General features: G+C 39.5%; 1 long non-coding RNA gene across 1 annotated transcript; it reads right to left on the bottom strand.

The window, feature by feature from the left end:
- Nucleotides 1-41: 41 nt before the first annotated feature.
- On the bottom strand, nt 42-1,381 carry LOC112969232. The gene is made up of 3 exons (XR_003254649.1): nt 1,225-1,381; nt 197-332; nt 42-93 (listed from the first exon to the last, which is right to left on the bottom strand). It is a non-coding gene; the product is annotated as an uncharacterized LOC112969232 (long non-coding RNA).
- Between the last annotated feature and the right edge of the window lie 20,781 nt (nt 1,382-22,162).

Here is a 22,162-nt window from a genome sequence, read left to right as displayed (position 1 = left end):
CATTGTTACAAATTATACAAATACTCATTCGCAAACCTCAGGAACTGTTAAGGGATCAGAACAGGGAAACAGTAAACTCCTCAGATTTTTTGGCTGAAAATAGAAAAGAACATTGTTTTGAACAAAAATATAATTATCAATCTAGCATCTGAATATAGACAGATGGCTGGCTTGAGAGAAAACCAAAATGACTTACAAGGTTCACCTGCTAAATCTCTGTTCCTCTGTCCAGCTAGGGCTATCCAGCACAGAGCCAGTCCTGTATCATTAAAGGCAACTTGACTTCACTGGATGATCAATGCCATAAAGAGATGTAGAAGGAAGGAGAATGACTAAGCAGAAAGAGAACAGAACTGATGTGGGTTTTATTCACAATCTGCCAAGAGAATAACCCTGAAGAATCACAGTGTAGGAAACCAGACTAGAGCACTGAGCTTTAAGGATGAAAATCTTGTTAAAAGGGCTAGGTATCAGTGTAAAACCAAAAGATAAACTACATCTTTCTGTTCAATGGCACCACTACTGTATGGCTATGAATAAATTACGTGAAAAAGATTTAGAGGTTCAGGTCCTAAACTTATTCCTCCTTTGATAAGAAAGCATGCAAACAATGATCTGGAGACAAAAATTAAATCCCTAGGACTGGATCATATTCAGAATAAATACAAAGAGGTTCTTTAAAAGCTAATCTCTCAGAAGTCTCAGTACAACAACACGATACTCTCTCAAGGTGCGGATTTCTCTGCTGCTTAAGCATAATTTACTATGCAGACTGTAACAATGCAGAGCATTTTTTTAAATTCAGTTAAAAGGTTAAAAATCATCTTAAATCATAAAATAAGCAAGATACTAGGGCATGAAATTAGAAGCTGTAGGAATCTGATTCTCAGACAAATACAGAGATACCACTCCAATTATTGTTTCTTAAATATATCTATTTAAAAAAAAAAATGATATGCTGGGTTTTCATAATCAGCTACTATGTCAGGCATTTCTGAATAAACATATTCAGATGTCCAAAGCAACCCTCCTAATTAAAGGAAGTAAACTTTATCATTAAACTGACCTACAAATGGAGCCAACACTGCCACAACCACTGTCCCTCTAACAGCAATTAACTGCCTTCTGGATAGGTAGTTTGCCTGCAGCCCAACATCTTTAAAATGCTCTCTTCCATATGCTGTAACCTAACAAATGGTCAAGGCAGCAGGCAGGCAGTCTCACCTCTGCATGGACGACGGTCAGTCTGGGAGCTTCTGAGCACAGCTAGCATAAAAGCAGGTGAGCTGGTTTCCTCAGGTCTGAGCCTGGTACAGACCATGGCAGAAGAGCACACAGCAGCCATGAGGTAAGGACCCTTCTGACTGATAGCTCCTTCCCTGTTGTGGACCCTACTCCTTCAAAATCCCTGAATAACCAGAAGTCTCTAGACAACTGAAAGAAGAAGGGGGAAAGATTAACAGATTACACATTTACTATACCTTTCCTGTGATCTTTGGTGCTGAGATCTTGGCCATCCCTCTACCTTTTACCTGTCAGCTATGATGTGTCTCAGTTAAGGACCAGTCCTACAAAGTGTTGAGTTTATTAAATGTCTTTCAACTTGGTTCTTCAGGCATTTATTGATTATAGGAGCTGCTATGGAAATCTTTTGAATCAAGATCTATGTGTTAAAACCAYGGTTTATTGCCTTTCTTATGGTGTTTCTTTCACTCATCCAGCATGATCTCTATCAGGCCCCAAGGGGGGGTTTAAAAAAGTTTGATGAAATACCTGGTTCCCAGACAACCTTCTTCTTATAAACTTCTCTGGGGAGCAATCCCAGTTTATGAATCAGCTTTATGTAGGCATATCTTACATTCTAGATGCTTCACGTCAAGTATATGATCAATATTATTCCAGGTGGTCATTTAAATCCAGTTACAAAAATGCAAAAAAAAAAATAATTTAGCAAGTTAACAATTCTGATATTTACAGATTAGAAACATGAATCTTGAACATACTCAAGTTTCCTTCCATTGAACCTTTTGAAAACTTAAGGATATGTAAAATACCTGCAGGCTGATATCCTGTCCTGTTCATGCAGCTTCTTTTTTTTTTTTTCCCCACATATAGATTGTTCTTCAGGAGATAACCACTAAATATTGAGAGAGTATTCACAGCACTAGAATCTGGGTTGTTAGGTAAATGCATAAATCTAGCAAGTGCTCAATTCTTCGTTGCATTCTGCTATCTATATAAATAAGAGGTAACAAGGAGGAAATTCAGAATAACTTTTTTTTCTTTTAATGACAGATCATTTTCTCCCTTCAAGGCTCTTACTTGTGAAAAAACTCTCTCTGTCCTGAGTCACACTGATGACTGCCCTTCAACTCACCTTCAAAGTCAGTGGTATTTTTTGCTCTTGTCTTACTTAACTAGGATATTTATTGGTAATCAACATGAATTGTCCCAAGGCATTTCTCAAATAATCAGCAAACACATAACTGAAAAAAGACAAATATTGCTTTATTATTTCAAAAACAAAAGTGCATACACATCATGCAAAAAATATATTAAGTAATCCAATGTAATCTGGATAATTATCTTAAATGCCTGCTCCAAAACCCTGAATGTGTCAGCCTACAAGTCCACTTCCTATGATTTTCTATCTGCAAGATCTGCAAGTAATTTAGTCTTGTTTTCACAAAGTGCAAAGACATTCCATTTGTTTACACTAGAGACAAATTTTACTCAATTGACGCAATTCCATTGATTAAATAATGGCTTTCTTCCTCATTTTAGGCAATTTCAGCCTTATATCATGACATAAAAGAGGTAAGTGATTGTCATCTGTGTGCATATTATGTGACGGGCAGATTATCAGGTATGAGCCTTACTGCCTAATGACAGGACCTTTTCAATGACTGATTTAGGTCTGAATGCTCATAACCTGTTCTGAAAACTAGGCAGATGATTAAATAAGTCAACAAAGGGTCAACTGTAGGCCAACTACAGGTGATTTAACTGGAGAGACCTCTAGTAGGTCAAGTGAAAAAAAGCAGATGTAATTTGTCCAACTCATGCATTAAAAACACAGGTGAAGAACAGCTTCTGTTTATCTGCTATCTTTATAATTTATATCTCCTTCTTTAACAAAATTATTGGATATATAAGGTCTGCTTTACAGCTTTTTTAAAGAGAAAAAGCATACAAAAGTCTACACATTCCTCCTCAGTGTGGGGTTTTGTGTTTGGAAGATAAGAAAATAAAATCCTTAGCCTTCCTGTAAATAGAGTCCAATTAGAATAGTTTTACAACAGTAGAGGCATTTGCCCTGTGTTTGCTTGCACAGTGCTAATCCCAGTATTGTTCCTGTGCCCATCCACAGTCTCTCCAAAACCCTAGCATATACTGTAGTCCTTTTTTTCTGGCCTTAAACCTGTGCAAGCTGCCAGCCTCCGCATGCGAGCCCGGGGGTGGCTCCGTCCAACACACGGTCGCTGGGGAGAGCAGTGAAAGCCACCGCCTTAACACAGGAGAGGAGCGGAAAGGGGTGCAGGCACACATGGGATACTCACCTGACCATCATCATCTCCTTAAGGACCTACCAGAAAAGGCTTTTTGAATCTTATTTCAGTGAAGCACCAGTGACATCTAGTGGACAGTTTTTCTAAAGTAAAGTTTCTAATGGGGCAAAGCTGATATCCTTACAACTTATTTGAGGGAGGCTACAGAGCAAGGCTCAGACCCAGAATGGTGTATTTAAAAGAAATGTCCCAGCCAACTTGCAATACGCTATTCCAAAAGCAAAAGCACAAACCCCCATTTCTCAATCTCGTTTTCAGGAATAGTTTCAAAAATAGCCTACTCAAAGCAGACAGCTCACCCTGAAGATTTCAGCCCCAAAAGCTAAAGTTTGGCAGAGATACATGCAACAGTAGCAGGGATCTTATAATGGAAAATATTAGACAATTGTAGCTCTAAGTGAAACTTACCTTCATATGCCTGTATATAGTGTATCAGCAGCTAATCCTTTACTAAATAACACTTTGCAAATGATATTTCATTCCTTAAAACATAGTATGGATTTGTTAGGTTTTCAGGAGTAATTCCAAACTCTAAAAACATCTAAAAGCTATAAAAACAACAGTAATTTATTTTCTAAATAAGATTCTGTGTAAACCCTTTATAGACACTCCTGAAATTTGCTTGAAAAACAAAAGCTTTTCTAAGCCAGTATCCAGACCTTGGAGCTTTATGCTGCTGCGTGTGCTTCACACCACACAGCAACATCTGCTAGCAGTTAATTTGGAAAATGGGAGACTGTCACCACAAAATGTAGACCTTTTAAAATAAACACAAGAAAAATATTACCAAGCAAAAATAAAACTGCATAATAAATATAAGTGGGTGGTAGCTGCACACTGGTATAGTGGATTTTATAACAGATCAAACAAATCACTGTACTGAAGCTGACCACCACGGTGGCACCTCTGAGGGACTGCTGTGTCAGGCTCAGATTCGGACCCCCACCCCCCCTTGCCATTATTTTTCCTGTAAAAATGTCCTAATTATCTATTTATTTTCATAGAATGGTAATATTAAAAATACAAACCTCAAAACCCAAATTTCCAAAGTACTCTGTCAGCAAGAAAGCCTTGGTCTTTCTTCTTTATGAGCTCTAGGTACAGACAAGCAGAGAAGTTCAGTCCCAGCGTTAGCTGAAATATGGCTTGAAAGCAAAGTCAGAACTCAGTTACTGTTCTTCAGTGGGAGCACTGCTTTTCTGATGGGCAAAACCACCTGCGCTAAACAATGGAGAAGACAGAATAGCAGAGGTTTTACTCATGTCTTTATATTCCTCAGTATGAATGAAAAAAGAATAATTCTGCAATTTCAAAAAAGAAAAAACAAAACATAGAAGTGAATAATTAATTTTAAAACGTAGGCTAAAAATTCCAATGTTCCAGGTGATATCAACTGGGAGGAGTCATATCGTGAGTCTTTGCATACAGGGCCTAGCAGACACTATTGTCAGGATTACTTTGAAAGAAATACCTGACTCTTGCATACCATAAAATGCCAGAATGTTTTTGTATCAGGCATTTTGGGGAACAAATGAATTGATCTAAATTTCTTACTAGATGCTGTAATTTCACACCCATATTTGTCCTTGCCTCATTCAATTCCATTTATCATATAATTGTTTTTCATTTTTGGGAGGGGACTGTCAAGATTGGGACTATGGAGACAGTTTAGGAATGAAAAAAGCTCTGTAAATAGAAGGACTCTACTGGCTGTGGGCAAAAATATGATCATCAGACAAGAGAAGAATATAGAATTACCTTCTTTCAAGAGAAATCTGAAATTCTAAGACTCTTCCACAAGAGGAAAATCAAAGATCTGAATTGTCCTCTGCCGCCACTGTGAAAACTGCCTGAATTTGGAACATGCTCCTYGCAAACTCTGGAAGAAAATCCAGGAATCAAAAGCTCCACATTCCTCTGCTGCCTGCATTTAACTGGGAAGCTCACTGGCAAAGTGAATTGTTCAGCTACTACTATCATCCAGAGGATGGGGTCTCCTATATCACTTTTTCCTCATAATTCGGTGCTCTTAGAGAGCTTATCCTAAGTTTTAAGAAAGATTACAGTAGCATCTTAGTCATGAGACTACTGATATTAGTACCATATTGCCTTACATGAGCTAGGCTTACACTTGGCTCTAACAATTCAAACCTGCTGATGGGCAAGTATATCATGAATTTTTAGGGAGAAGTGTTTCAGTTTGCTTTTTCCAAAAGTCCCTGGGAATCACACTAAAAAGAAAGTCTTTGTTTAAAAAATATATATATAGTCAGAGCATTAAGGTTCTCAACTTGAGCTCTCAGAGTGTTTTTCTGCACAGAATGACCAGGGGTTGGCCAGTAAGTCTGACAAAGTTCCCACTGAAGTTAGTACAAAAACTTGCATTGTTTTCAGTTGGGCAGGTTTAAAACTCCCATTGAAGATTGCTGCTGCTGGGGAAGATTTTCAAAAAACTCCTCTAGTGCATGAGTTGCCTACTTACCATTCATGGGTTTTAAAATCTTTATTGTCCTCCTGGCTCTGCTTTTTTGCTGGAAAGATTGGAAGTGCAAAGTGAATGCAGGGAAAGCCATTTTCATGGCTCCAGCACCTGAATGCTGTTCTCAGCCATCGAAGTTTACTCTTGCCTTTGAGCAGTGCTTTTAGGTGACCCTAGGTAGCTCAGGTATTCCCCAGTTCTGCAGAGTGAGACCCTGGATCAGATTTTCAGGAGTGCTAATCTCTCACAAGGCCATCTAAAATTATTAGAGACTTTCAACATCGTTGTTGCAGCCTTAATCCCCTCTAACATCGGTTTGAACCATTTCTTCACCTCATGGGGCAAAGTAAAAATGAATGCATTGACATGAAAATTTTAGATAGCTTAGCAATCAGCACAGTAGGAAAGACCACCAAAAAAAAAATAGATAGTTCTATATAAAAAGCATAGTTTGGAAACATGTTTGATCCACAATGCCTGGGGACAAATATGGAATAATAAAAATAAAATAAAATGTTGAATAACTGTTCATTCACTGAGTGCTATCCATCCTGGCCCCTGGCTAGGCTGAGCTAGTCTCATAGGTGCAAGATTAACATGAGTGAAGAGGACCTCTTCTATGGTGGAAACAGGCATTTCTGACATTCCTGAGGGGAGACAGCCCTGCCTAGTGAGGCTTCTGGCCCAGTGGGCCTGCCAGGAGCAACAGGAAATGGTATCCCATATAGCAAAAAAAAAAAAAAAAAAAAAAGACTTTTGCAGGCAATTGAATGTACATCAACTGATAGTACTCAGGTCAGATGTCAAAGGAGAACTGGTGCCAGAACTGTGATATATGGCTGGCATGAAAAGGCTTGGGGTGTCACCATCACCTTCCATCTGAAGATATCAAAGACATAGTTGGACATGAACAGATAACATCCACTCACACTTGGAGAAACAGGAATTTCATTGCTTTCAAATATTTTTATCCCCAAGGTAGTCCTAATGAATTAACCCTTGTAGAGCTTGTAAGTGTGAGTATAACATATATTTGGTTCTCCTCATGCTATAAATAGGAGGGCAGAGAAATAAGAATTTGACGTGCATTTTCATGTGTTCAGTGAACAATTTTGCTGTTTGCCCTGCTGGGGTATACTAGGGTTCCTCTTTGTTCAGTATGGGTAGATCTAACAGGAAAATCTTCCTTTGGTATCAGGGTGAAAGCTGCCAGTGCCATCCCCTCTACCTCAATGCTGTCTCTGAATATCCCAGACAATCCCCATTAACGGAGCCTCAGTTAACCATGTTAGAGCTGTACTGCTTCTCTGCTCCTGCTTTTCTGTTGCCCCTAATGTAACTACTCATCCATCTTCATCTGTTTGCTGTCAGTTTAGGTGAGGTCTGAGTACAACACCCCCTCAGACTCCTCAGCACTTGAAATGTTTATGTACAGGAATAACTCTCTGCTGTCAAATGAAACTGGATTAGAAGTCACTTGACTGAGACTCGTGTTTATTACACAGCAGTGGTTTTAAGCCAAACCTGTGGTATGGAACCTGTGCTGTGCATTGGCTATGATTATGCCCATAATCCGTAGGAATCGTAGGTTGGGAAGAGCACATAATTTGACTCTTTCAATGGAAGTTCTTACTACCCTTTTATTATTACAAAATAAATTTAATGAGACAGTCAATATTAATTCTCTAAGTGGCTGGACTCTTTCTGACTGGGAGTGGACATCTCACATCTGTACTGAGAACTGGGAGTCTTCCCACTACAGTAAAAGTGAATCCCTGGTGGTTTATCCGATTTACAGGCTTTTACAGCTCCAGGTCACTACATCCCTGAACTGCATTGTTTCTCTAGAGATTGCTCTACTATGTATTTTCATAGTTACAAATTATCTTTCACATTTCCCTGCAGTTATTCAAAGCCTCCAGTTCTCCTAAGAAGTATTTAAAATGCCTGTACTTATGCAGCCTGTTTTGAAACTGGGAGGCGACTATGAAGGCACACAAAAGTCACTGTAGCTTTTGCTTGTATATTTGATTTGCTATTCAGATTCCAGAACTGGTTTTACATCTGTTGCTGGGTGTCTGTCATCACTTCTCTTCAGAAGCCCAGCAGGGGACCCCAAACAATACCATCCTTCCAATGGGAAAGAAGGTTTCTTTCTTTCCAAGTTTTAGTGGCAAAAATCTCAAACAACAGAGTGAAACATTGTGTGTCACAGTCCAAACTGAAAAAAAGGCAAACAAAAAACGGCTTTTCCACCCACCCATCTTTGCTGTGAGCCCAAACTCTCCCTGAGTTATGGCAAGCACCCTGGAAAACATAGGATTTTTCCAAATTAAAAGACCACATGTCCAGACCACAGTTCCTTTCTAGAGAAAATCATAGCAAGTTCCCCTACATTTATAGTCTGCTCTAGTGGAAACAAGAAATTCTTACCTACCCTTTTTCCCGGGATCCTATGAGAAGAAAGAACGAGGAGCAGCTTCAGGAAGGACTGTGTGGTACTAGGCCCTAGATGTCTCTGGGACCACTAACCTACAAGCAGCTACCTTGGGGTCAGTAATCTTCTGTTGGTGCCTGTCAGTCTGCAAGGAGAAAACAAAAACCAAGCTGTGCTTGGTTTCAGAGACTCCCCTCTTGGCTCAGGGCATATGCCCCTGCACTGCCCCTTTGACRGCCCGTACATCACGGTGCCATTGTCTGAGCTGTTGGCCCCCGACATCCACACGGACCAGAGGGGACAAGAGCCACAGGCAGGTGGTTCATCAGGCCAGTGAGTAAAAGCCACTTCATACCTGCTCGGTCTTTGTTGCAGCTCTAGGAGGAGGATAGAGGTAACCCCCCAAAAAACAGTCTCCTTTTCCCAGAAATCTAGACCAACTGGAAGACCTTTCCARAAGCTTTTTCAATCAGCTGCTCATCTACAATACATTTTTCCTTTTGCACTATTTCTTAATCATGCCAAATATCTGCTATATTGTGTCTGGGAATTAACAAAATAGGCCTCAGTTTCCTGAATTACAGTGATTTCTTTGCGGCAATTTGAGGCTGTCTCAGCAGAGCTTCTTTTTCGAGGAAACTGAGGAACATCAGTTTCATCTGTGGGCTCCTAATCCCTTCAGACTAAAGACTACTTCCGAGAGCTTCTTGGGTTACTTTCAAATTGTGCTTTGGTTAGATCTTGCAGGAAAGCAGCCATAGAAGATCTTATCTCAACCTTTGCCTGCAATGACCTCGTTACTCCATTTCATCAGTGGTTTTAAGATCACGTTATTAGGGATAATATTAGGAACTATGGGATTATTTTGGACTTTTAGATACATTTTACATTGACTAATTTATTCTGTCTTCCTTATCATGAATGCCTGATATAATATATGAGACAGAGAGTTTGTAAGATTCTAACGGTATTAAGCTTTCACCTAATCATTATTTTTGAGGCCTTATGGAAACTCAGCCTGATCTGCAGCTGGGTCTTACTAATATCTGACCCCAGACATGTGACAGTACATTAAAAGTGCTGGTAAAGTGTCTGGTTAGCAGATTCATGAAGGGAAAGTTAATGAACTAGTACTATGCATACACTGCTGTGCATGTAAGTTATATCTGGCTGCCATGTGTGCCCAGAAGCAGTTCTTTCTCTGAATATGCTGAAAAGCTCTGTCACCACAAGTCAGGCGCACCCTTAATATTTTTCATAAGGCTCCAGAGGAAATTAATGTTGGTTCTTCAAGGTTATAGCTTTTATATGATAAAAAACCCTACACCAGCTGTATCATATGGAAAACAGAAACAGATCAGAACTGAGACAGGTAACATAATCCACATGCAACTGATAACTCAAGTACAGGTCTGATGTGACATGTCAGCATGTGACAGAATGATAGATGAGGCCTCCTGAAAACACCCAACATCAGTGGGAGAAATGAAAGCAATAGAAAAATGTGCAGATTGATGATGATGGAAGGCAAGCCATAAAAACACAATAATTGTTAATGTAGGTTCTTAACAAGAGTAGAGAAGCTTTCATGGATCAAAACTGAGTGAGAGGAGGCAGAGCCCATGCAGATACAATTGTTGGTAATTGAGATACACAACTACCTCCCACCACTAGTGTGGACGTGGAGGGGAAGGTGTTTCGGAGAAGCTTGTTAACTAGACCAAACCTTCCACTCTTCCCCCTATCACTAGCGGTTACTTTCCTAACACAGATCAAGAAYTCAAGATCTTGGCAGGCAAGACAGATAAAAGACATATTGTCATCTCCGGTTTACGGAAGCAGAAGTGACAGGCAACATCCTGAAAGTGACTTGCCCAGCGCCTTTCAGGGTGTCTTTCCCAGAGTCAGGAATGAAGTCCAGATTTTCTGAGTCAAAAAAACCAGTATTTCATCTATAAAATTTCACCCTTCACCATTGACAATTATGCCTAGAACACATACAAAAATCGACACTTATACTGTACATACCTACTGATAATTAGCACTTTACTATGGAAACCTTTGTATTCTCTTTCCTGGCCTGTTCCTAGATTGCCTGAAAAGCTCTCAATTTGGGCTGCTTCCTGCACTRTTCCCAAAACAGAAGGAGTGGCAGACGGACAGAAAGAAGGAAGGAAAGGTTAAAGTCTGGAGCGTAGCTGGTATCAACGTGACCATTTCTTCTCACAGTAAAAAAGTGGGATGGGTGCTGAGGTTCAGTGTTTTAGACTATATGGAACCATCCTGTTTGTCAGAGCTGCACAGAACGCTCACAGCAAAGTCACAGTTTTGAAGAGTAGTTACATATATGTTGAACTCTAGCCACGTGTTTAAATTCTGTGTTTAATATAACAGACAGGACTTAATTAAGTTCAAAGTGTTCTGCYGAATCAATCTAAAAATCTTTCAGTGTCTACAGTAAAGTCCCCAGTTATTTTGTGCTGGGATGTACGTGACAAATCTGCAGGTATCGGAGATTTTCTTGTATACCACCAAGTTCTGAATGGTTTGGTCCTGAACTTGTAGTGAATATCCAAGAATAGCAACACATGTTCCACCCTTGTCAGAGTTGCCAGTTCTATGCACAGGATTGAAAAGCGCTCAGTTAATAAGATGACTGGATGCTTAGTAAATGCATAGATGAGACAGAGATAAAAACTTGGAGGTCACTCCCACAGTGTTGCATCAATATAAAACTGGAATAATGCCATGATGAATCAAACCCAAGACATACCAATCCACAAACATAAGGACTTGAYGCACTACACATAAGACTAGTAAAAAGATCAAAGAGAACTCTTCAGCTAGTATTTTGGGTGAATCATCCCTTTACCTTTTAGGACCTATATACTTATGTACAGACCCTTTTTGTGGAATAAGACAAGACTGACTATATAGAGGGAGACAGACAGGATGTGTCTTACGGGAACAGAGTGTGTGAGTTGGGGTTGGGGGGAGGGGAGGGTTATAGCAAGATCCATTCTTTGCCCAAAATTCAGCAACAAATTTTTCAGTAATTATGTGTAGCAGTAGCTTTTGCAAATGCACCCCTTAAATTCTGTTCAGCTGCACTAGACTATTTGTAACACGTCAGTTGTCATTGTCTATACAAACATTCTCTTAAGAATCCATCATTTCTTCTGTATTCTAATCTGCTATTTTTATTATCTCTGGGTTTGTCTCATCAGAAGAATTCTTCTTTTACCTGCTTTCATATCAAAGCAAGTTCTATCTTCATTAACACACAATTCATCACAGAGAGAATGAAGATTTACGACATCTCATCTTCCTGAAACAGGAAATATGCTACCAACACAGCTCAGCATGTCTGCAACAAGTAACTGAAATTAATTGTCCCATGACATGACAAAGATCTCCATTACAGAGAAGATCCCACACTTTGCCAAATTTAGAAATCTGAGGACTCTAATTTTTACATGGCTGAACTACTTTGCCAATTAAAAAAAAAAAAAAAAGCCTAGATCTGGGGCTTCACTATTTCAAATGAAAACTGCATTATAGTTCTCAGATATTACAGTGACAAGTATGGCAGAAGCACCTGGCTATTACTTTGATTTTTGCCTATTCTCTGCCACCTGATGCATTACAGCTTGAATCCTCTCCCATATGGATGGCACAAGAAACCCAGCTTGGTGATGAAGAAAGTAGGGCAAGCAGCATTTCCTTTCACAAGCTACAGAACCGCCGTGCAGTCATTTCTTTAATGCCAAAATGGAAACTGGTTCCTTTTTCTTCTCTGCCCTCTTCTCTACTGAGCATATTCACACATTTGTGAGAGGAAATGGAAACAGCAAAAATAGTCACAAAGAAGATTACTACACCATTGCCATCTTCTCTTTGCCTTTCCCAACTGGCCGAGTATCTGTCCTCCCATCACAGCCTGTCATGTGGATGAGGGAATGTGTCTCCAGGAAGAGCTCCAGCATCAGATGGTGGGGAGCCCAGGGAACCTGCTTGCCACTATTGCATCAAAACTGGCATTTTCTGTGGAAATGAGTCCACTAAGTAAAGATGAAAGAAGGTAATTCAGAAAGATCAAAACTCTTTATTTCCACATTTTTGTAATGGGATATTTAGAATTTTCATTCCTAAATTACTTTTTATTTTGGAAAGTTTTCTTAAGACTCCCTCTCACCCAAAATGAAAAAAAAATCTGTTTTTTGCTGAATCCAAATGAAGGACATTTTGAACCTGCTGACAAAGCCAGAAACAGAATCTTGATTCAGAGTAGTGACAAAGCAATTCAGACTACACAACTGAAACTAAAAACAACTGATCAGATTTATGCCAGGCCTGATGCATATTTTCCTGGCTCATAAACACATTACATGTGGCATCTAGGAATAAAGCATTCAGCCCTGAAAAAGAACAGGAAATACATAGAAATAAACCTTGCGTGGGAATCGCCAGTGCTGTTCCTTCCTGCTTAACAGTCTCAAAATACTGCTTCGGCTTTGGCTATGTTTTCTCAACTTTGGCACTATGACCTTAGACGACCCAGACTGCTACGACTCTAGCCACTGTACATTTGATACAGACTACTAAACAAGCAGCGTCATTTTCAGCCACTGCTAAATCCAAATCTGACCTGGATAGAAAAGCCCTTACATCCCATTCCTAATCCCTTTGGTTCCATTCAAGCATCCAAGCCTGTAAGCAAGCAGCACACAGACTTTAAGAACAGTAGATGAACAAATCGAGTTTCCCAGAATTCTAAAAGCTCATGCTTCAGGAGATCAATCCAGGTAATATCAGTCTCCATATTCCCCAAGGGCATATTTCCCTGTATTGCCCTAATGCTTGCAGACCATTCTGTGATTGCAAATAGATTTTATATATTTTCAATGTCTGCCGCTCTAGTAGGAGATTGGAGCAACCATATATTAATTAGCTCTCCCTATAAGAGAGCTAATAAAAAGGTACATTTTGCATGAATCTTGCCTCAAGTTTTTGTTTTTTTTTTAAGTTACCATTTCAAAATATTTTGCTTCAATGTGTTGGACATTCCATTTAGCATTTTTCTGCTAAAATCATGATTCTCAGCCACAGTCACTTCATCAGTACAGAAATAGTTGATTTTCCCACAGTCTTTCCAATAGTCAGACAACAAACTTGCACCAAGATGGTTCAATTTCATTGGAGTCAGCACCTACTGAGCAATGTGGTTTGGGTTTCTTTTAAGCATTCAAAAACGTTTTTCATAATAATGCCAGATGGCCTTGCAATCAAAACCTTTGCTTTCAGCCCTTTACCTCCAAACTCTGTGCTGATAGTGCATAGATTTAAATTTGAATGCACAATATGGAAGTCATTTCAGATTAGTTGCAAAAATTAAAATAGATTACCTCTACAGTGACAAATTTTCCAACTGCATTAACTGTTCTCTGGCTTTCACATATCTATCCAAACATTATGTGAAGAAAAGAGAAGAGAAAAATTTCTTGACTACCATCACAAAAGAAATTGTTTCTTAATTACAAACAGGACACCCTTAAGCCAAGAACTGAAGAGAAGGGCAATCTACGTGACCTTTCCACATCATTTTGCTTTGAAATATGGGGGAGGCAGAACCAATTGATGTGAACAGATTCACTAAGATAAACACCAAAGGCAACTTTTTATATTTAACAACACTAGGTCTTCTACAGGACAAAGAATAGGAATATGAAAACTTGTTATGTCCTCTTACAAAATATAGGATGTATTTAAAAGGAAAATATTTGCTTACCAGTTGTGACTGTATAATGGCAAACATACGGTAGCTACATGATATTTTAACCTTACCACGATGAGAAAATTGAGTAGATAGTTGGTTTTCTAGTGTCTTTAAAGTAACTAAACATGAAAGGTCATACTTAGGGAGAACAGTAGATAAGCCATCCAACAAGGCCAGCAGTGCTGAGGAAACATATTCATGTGCAATGGATATCCCAATGTTTGCTTAGAAACATGTCATAAATGTAACATTTAGTGATGGTTTAAAAGTATCCCATGTGAATAAGTAGTAGAATTTACACAGGAAAAAAGAATAAGAGAGACTGATTCAAACTGAGAATAAAGAGATGGCTGAGTTAAAATATTAAGTCTAATTTTAATTAACTTTATGATTAACTGGTTTTATGATCCTGCATCACAGTTAATGTAATCATATTTCCTTTAAAAGGCAATTAAATGGCCTGCACAGAGACATCCAGCCTCAGAATAATATCCTGTACACATTTTAGCCCCAGAATATTAGCCTTTTGTGGTGACAAAGTGATGAAATGGGGAAAACGTGCCTGGACTACCTGGGCTAGAGCCAGGGTCCTCCAAAGTCAGTTGAAATAAGAGGTTTCAGCAGATTGACACACAACTCAAGGAGAAATGTAAGCATGATCTGAGGTGCTCACTATCAGAATTTGTCAAAACTTGTAATACCTGTTTGATGAGAATTGTAAGTGTCACAAGTTTGGGGTTTTTTTATGCCAGTACAGAATAATTCAGTGTTTGGGCAGGGGGGGGGCGGGAGGGAAAAGAAGATGGCTTTTGAAAGCTAAAATTAATCACTACAGCGCTAGCCACAGGCAGACAGCAGGAGAGAAGGTGACATAGGACCCATTGCTGCACACAGAGCTTGAAGCTCCCTTCTGCAGTGACTGTGCCCAGCAAGCTCCGAGAGGCAGGATGGCTCTCCGAGAGGAGAGTCCTACCACAGTCCCCTACCAGTGATTTACAGGTAGGATACTACAGCAAAAGGGCCCCATTCTTTAACCCCATGGATAAAGATACTATCTCATGCATCACAAAACAGTGGAGATCTCAAAGATGGTGTTTCATAGTAGTGAACTCAAGAACCTTTTTTCTGTTCCAATGCAGGTTTACTACAGTAGCATTTCAAGAACACTTTCTTCCGTATTAGATCACTGGACCCCATTCTGAAACCCACACTGCAGAGGGGTTGAAATATTTCCACTAAAAAGGTAAAAATATAAATATATATTAAATATATATATTTAAATATAATTTAAATATTTAAATAGTATGTATTTATATAAATTTAAATATATATTAAATGTAAATATTTAAACATTTACTTTTGTTTGCAAATATATATATATATTTATATATATATATATTTGCAAACATACACATATGGGTCCATCATAAAGTTTCTTTGTGTTTAATTACATAATCTTGCTTTATCCCAAAATATCACTGATAGCTGTACATTTGACTACTTTATTCTGAGATCAGCCAAAGCAGTTCCTGCAAGCTGTTTCAGAGTCAAGAATTTTGCAGTAGACAAGGCAACCTAATATTGTACCTCAGAAATTACAACTTTCATCCAATGAAATCACTTGCAGATATTGTTGTTTTCTTTCTGTGCTTCAGGAATCAAAAAAAGTACCCCAAGCACTCCCAAAACAACAGTGTTTGTAAAATAAGCTTAGCAGAACCACATTTACAGTGTTCAGGTTCCTCTGTAGCTGCTCTTCAGAAGCAACAACCAACCCCCCAGGACTTCAGCAGGGCTGCAGAGCTAGCACTCCACAGTGGAAACAGTCCCTGTCCCAGCCAAGTGCCTTGCTCCAGAGCTGTCCTGACACCTCCCCTTTTTGTGGCATCTCAGYGGAGCAACATTCATGGAGGACCAAGGAATGGGATTCATGGGACAGAAACATCGTGTGCCTCTTTCTGTTTGATTCCTTCTGCAATGATCCTAAGCCAAATTCTATACTATACTTTGGATAAATAATGGTGAATAAATGTTGGAAAATCTCTAATTTTATGGAGGTACAAGTTCCAATTTGAATAAACTCTGCATAATCTGATATTCCCCCAATGTAGACTTATGATATTGTACTTTACCTTAATTTTTAGGAAATCYTGTTTTACTGAAGTTTTGAGTGTTCCTCATGACTTCCATAAGATGAGGGTTTGTTGTATGCTACTTGGTTCCCTTACACACAGCACACAGTGCCCGTAAATTTCACATTAATTAACTCATATCTGGTTTTCCACAAGCAGAAATACTAAGTTCTACAGCCAACTCCTATTACTAGCTAAAGTGCTTTGTGCTCTCACTTGTCTAGGGATGAAACTAGCGCATCTTTGATTTTTAAATCTATACTCTTAAAGTCTGATGCCTTGTTTGAAGGCCAGGGGTTATTAATTCCAAAAACAGAAGGTAGAGTTTAATGAATAATGAATAGCAGCTGTTGGAAACAAATCTTTGTAGCCCTGGGACCRTCTTTCCCTATGTTACAATTACACTTTGATTGACCTCAACAATAACGAACAAGCATGCCCAGCTGGATCATAAACCAAGTATATACTGTGTCCAGATTTGGTGTAAAATTTCACATCAATGAAACACTCACTGTCAGTCTAACTTTGTCCCATCATATGTCAATCAGACTTACAAATAAACTCATTAGAGCTGGGAATCACATTTGCCTAGGGAAAAGTTCTTTACTGGCAATGAACACATACAGTTTAGAAAAACCACTAGTACATAAGGATGGCTCTGCCTCTGAAGGAGATCATCCTGTCRTGACAAAACATTTGGGGTTTGCTCACTGTGTGAGTACGTACGGGCCTTAAGAAGGAGTGACAGTTTTCCAGGTTGCAAAAAACAGCTACATCTCTGCAGCTGGGAGGCTGAGAGCAGAAAAAGATGAAGTACAAGAAGATGGGCTGATTGCACATCTCACATATTTCTCTGTGAGGAAACGTACTAAACTGGGACTTGGTGCTTCAGCCAGTGTGCTGGGAGGAGGCCTGTGGGGAATCCGCTGGGAGCTCAGTGCCTCTCTCATGTGGGCAACCGCAGAGCGGGACACCTGAATTTGTCTAAACAAACTGTGCAGGGACAAACTGCTTATACGTGTTAGCAAAAGAAGAAGAATCTGGTTTGCACTGTCTTGTGAATGGGTTACTCGCAGTTTTCACATCCTGTCTTATCAGATAGGAACTTTGGTCTATAGCCAAAGAATATCAGGGATGAGCCACTGGTGAATAAAATACTCCAGCCTTGGGATTTACCTATGCTCTCAGCTTTCTGGAGCATTGTCCGCCCTCTCCTGACAGTTCCAAGTGAAGCAAATAAAGGAGCAACAGATTCCCTCTCACATCAAATCGTTGGACTTCTCCTAGCTCTTCCATTTAAAACAGCTAGGTATTATTATTTGTATTATTGTTACTATTGCTAAACATGACTTTTGAAAGCTTACGCTCTGGAGGGGAGACAAATTTCTTTGCTACCGGTTCACAGACTACGCTATTACAAACCCCAGATATTTTTACAGGAACTTTCTTAAAGGGCACAGCAGAACAAGCAAAATAACTTAGATGCCAAAATATCCCAGGTGTAGCTTTCCAGCTTTAATTTCCTAGATGTGTTCTGTGAGACACATGGCACTTTGTACAATCTGCACTCAACAGTGAGCTCAACTTGCAGGTTGCTTGTAACACATTGCAGAGCTGTAACTACACACCTTACCTCTCTCCACCAGAAGAGAAGAGCATCAAGTGCATCCCTTCCTCATGCTGCTTCCCCTCTTCTGCACCTTATTTAATGGACTGTGAATAAAACAGACTGTATGACCACTACCAACATGGATTCTGCCTGCCCTTACGCTAATGCTTTCCTTTGTTTTGTTTTCGCCACTTGATGTTTCTGCTCTGTCTCTGATGGCTTCTCATTATCTCAGTATGTTAAAGTGAAGTCCTATTACCAGGGTTTCCTGATCTTGTCCATCTCTACATAGAATTTCTTTATAGATTCTTGTCTGAATCTCAAAAGTTCTGCTCAGAGGAATATCTCACTCCCTGGTACTCTCATTTATAAATTCCCATTGATTTCAATAGAATCAGAAATGAAATTATTTGAAATATACAGCTGGCAACACCTCAGTTCAAGCCACAGGATTGCAGGTATAAACTGTAGTTGCACTATCATTTCAAAAACAATATACTGTTCTTCCTAGTATAAAAAAAAAAGAAAACCCACACACAAATAGACATTCACCAGTAGATAAAATTACACACTGCCACCACCTCCAGCAAAAAACAGCCCCCAGGACCTCAAACCATCCCCATACCAGATCATCAGGCAAACAAATGAAGCTTAGTGCACACTAACTGTTAGTGCGCCAGTGCAACTGGCACTGTGTTGACAATCCCAGCCCAGGTAGATGGATTTGGGAAGTAAATTCCAAAGCTGAGGTCAAGTGTCTCTGGCAGATTTCAGTTATAAGTACTGTGTTACAGCAAGAGAAGCAGTCTCCTGGGTAACCATTTAGTGCTTTACAGGTTAAAACTAACACCTTGATTTCTACCCAGAAACTTATTAACAACCAGCAGAAGTCCCAGGCACTGATCTAAAGTGCTCTTGGCATGAAACTCCACATAGTGCATGTGCAGCCACATTCTGCACAAGCTCCAGTTTCCAAGGGTCTCCGCATACACTCCTGTATGGAGTGCACGGCAATAACATAATACAGTGTCAAGGCAACAAAGGCATGAATAACTGCCACAAGGTTTCTCCACTGGAGAGAAAAGGCCCGTTTTTCTTAATACCAACATATGAGAGAAAGAAGTGTACGTTTTTGTCAAAAGACCTCTCTCAAAGTGTTTTGATGCCATTAAACTTGGAACCCTTAAAAAAGTTTAGTTAGGGACCTTTTTTGTGCTTTGGTTCTTATGAGAATTTTCTGATCTCACCCTGTTGAAATCAATTAAGTTACACGTGTGAAAGCGGCACAGGGGTCACATCAGACCCAAAAGCTCTTCTGGTGTGAGGATTAGTGAGGACATACTGGAGAAATTTTAGTGGATGAAATGGCTTTCTTTGTCCTCCACAGAGCTTATTGCTGTCATGCCTCTTGAAGGTTTATAGAGGTCAATTAATTTGTCTGCATTGTCAACTCAGGACTGAGCTGTACAGAGGAGTGTGTTTTGGAAAATGCATTTAAAATCATATCTAATTAACTGACTTGCTCTGCATTTGTAAATGCTGTAACTGGCTGTACTACATAAATAATTCAAACAATAGGACTGGACAAGAAACTAAATTAACGCTTCACTTTGCTAAAAGACTTTCTGGACCAAAAGCATTTTAGCCGACTATGGACTAATCTGCAGATACAAACAAATATTGTGCATTCAGGCTTGAGTAAATTCCTATATATGTAAAGGCAATTTCAGTCTCAGACAGTCCAGGCAAAGCTGATGACAGAAGCTCTGATATGTATAGACTGTGTATCCAATTATGAGTAATAATATGCAGCAGTGATACAAACATTTCTAAACTGAACTAGTCAATGAGCTGAAGTTACTACGTGGGTCTGGATAATTATTAGCATTCCCTTTATAACTGATCTATGTAAATAGGAGACAGTGTGTTGAATTATCAAGAATGCATCAAGGATTTTCAGTTAAGTACCTTCTTTATTAGTGAAAAGTCAACAATGTGAAGCTCTAGGCCAAAGTAACAAAGCTGTTTCTCCTGGCTAAAAAAACAGAGATCAAAAAACCACTTCAGTTAAAAAGCCTTCCAGGGGTCACAGAAGGTATCTAGGAGGACACACTGATAGAGAAAGTGTTAGTGAAAGATCAAGCAGTAGAAAAGCTTCCTCCTTCATTATATTATGAACTGCAAGCCTTAGGGAAAATTCAAGCAGTCTAGTACCTCAAAAATATTGCTTCTGAAGCAAAAGAATTTTAAAGTAAATATATCTTCAAAATATATCTTTACATTAAAACCCATTTATTCTATATTGCCTAACAGAAGAGAACTTCTGATTGCTCTCATTTTCTTGGAAGGAAGAAAAATGAAAAGCCAGAGTTTGGAGTCATTCCCACAGAGATGGTTACACGCAGAGCAGGATACACAGCCAGGACTTGATCTGCAAGTGAAAAAATTTTCACGAAGTGCAATTTTCAGGGGCATCTGAAAAAAAAATCAAAGGCTTGATCAGACTAAAAGATTTCAAAGGTGTTGTGGGTTTTCCACCACCACCCCTTGTGACCAGAGCTCTTCAGGAGCTCTTCACAGGCACCATCAAGTTCTGGGTGGCTGTCTGTTGCTACTATTTACCTCCAGGAATTTTCTACTCTTAGCAATATCCATAGGAGGTTCTCCCATCTCTTTTCCCTTACCTAGAAAGGTAAATGAGTTAGAGCCCATCTTCAAGCTCTGATTTCCTCTCAATTCAAAGATAAATTCTACATTATGGAGAATGGCGAGTGCATGTGTGGAGTGCAAATCCTCCAGAATACTAGTTATTGCTATGTAACCTCTCAACAGAAAATCCACGTGTTTAGCAATGGTATCACGCTTGATGCAGTATAAAGGGAGTTCCAGGTGGCTAGACCACAGATGTTTCTTAGGAAGGTGAATGACACTGCTCAGGTTTTAGTGTTGTGATCTCCAACCACTGTGAGGATTATGGCTAAACCATAGATGATCTTAACACAGCCCTTCATCTTTGGGGCTTTACTCTAATAGAGACAAATCATTTTGCATATTATGTGATGCACCTGAGAATGGAAAAAGGCAAAGTCTTTCTGATGTCCTTGGTGTACAGGAAGAAATGAATATGCAAATTGTAGGAAAGAAAGCTGGCAGAATCATGTTTTGGTTCTGGTGAAACTTATCAAGCTTTAGGAGTTAAATACGTCAGATCAAGGGATACTCTCATTGGAAAAGAAGATGGTAGAGGAATAATATGAGCAGATATGATATGAAGCTTACCAAGAAAGCCACCTTCTTGGAAAGGTTTAGCAGTGAGCACATTGCCTGCAAGTACTAAGTTCAGAAGTCACTTAGATATGGTGCCTTGATGATGTAAAACCCTAAATTATATTCTTGAGAACTAGAAGAATTCTTCATTGAGAAAAAATTTTTGATAGAGGAAGCTAGTTGGAAGAGATAGCCATTGGAAAACCAATGGATAGTCCGGTATCTAAACGGATGAAGAACTATTCTCAAGAAGTCTTTATGCAGCTCTGGCTTATCATCAGCTTAAAAAATGGGTTTATTTTGTCAGGAAAGTGTATCTTGTAGAAGACTTCCCACTATTAACCCTAGTATCCCCATGCAGCATGAATACACTCCTATTGTGCGATAAGAATCATCCAGAATTCACATGAAGGAGGTTAGAAGATAGCATTTTTCTGAATTCTGTGGGAAAAAGACTGCCAGGAGAGAAAGGGTCCTTGCGTCATTTGCCAATAGGTCAGACAGAACAATAAGCACCTTAACTGTTCTTACTTTTCAAAGTAAAGCCAAGGAAAAGAAGACCGAGACGAAGTGCCTAGGTCGGTCCTGTTCCCCCCTGCCCCAAACAGAGAGGGCAGGCTCTGCCTTGTCATAGAGGGCCTGATACCCAGACCTTTCTGCTACAGCCTGAAGTAATTAGATCAGTCTTGGATCTTCTCCACTCCCCACCAGGAAATTTCCCCCCAGAAGTCTCCCACTCTAGGCCACAACCAGCTGAGGTTATCCACCAGCATGTTCACCAAATGAATCTGGTGTCCTGTGGATTAACCACTTCTCTTCAGAGTGGAGAGGACCTGGCATTACGCTATCTGATGATACAAAGCATTTTAGCAATATTGCAGTTCATCACCTAC

This window comes from Apteryx rowi, unplaced genomic scaffold (genome assembly GCF_003343035.1).
Source record: "Apteryx rowi isolate R43461 unplaced genomic scaffold, aptRow1 scaffold_34, whole genome shotgun sequence".
Classification (NCBI taxonomy): Eukaryota; Metazoa; Chordata; class Aves; order Apterygiformes; family Apterygidae; genus Apteryx; species Apteryx rowi.
Note: the sequence above shows the minus strand (reverse complement) of the source record. Positions and strands in the feature narration are given on the sequence as shown.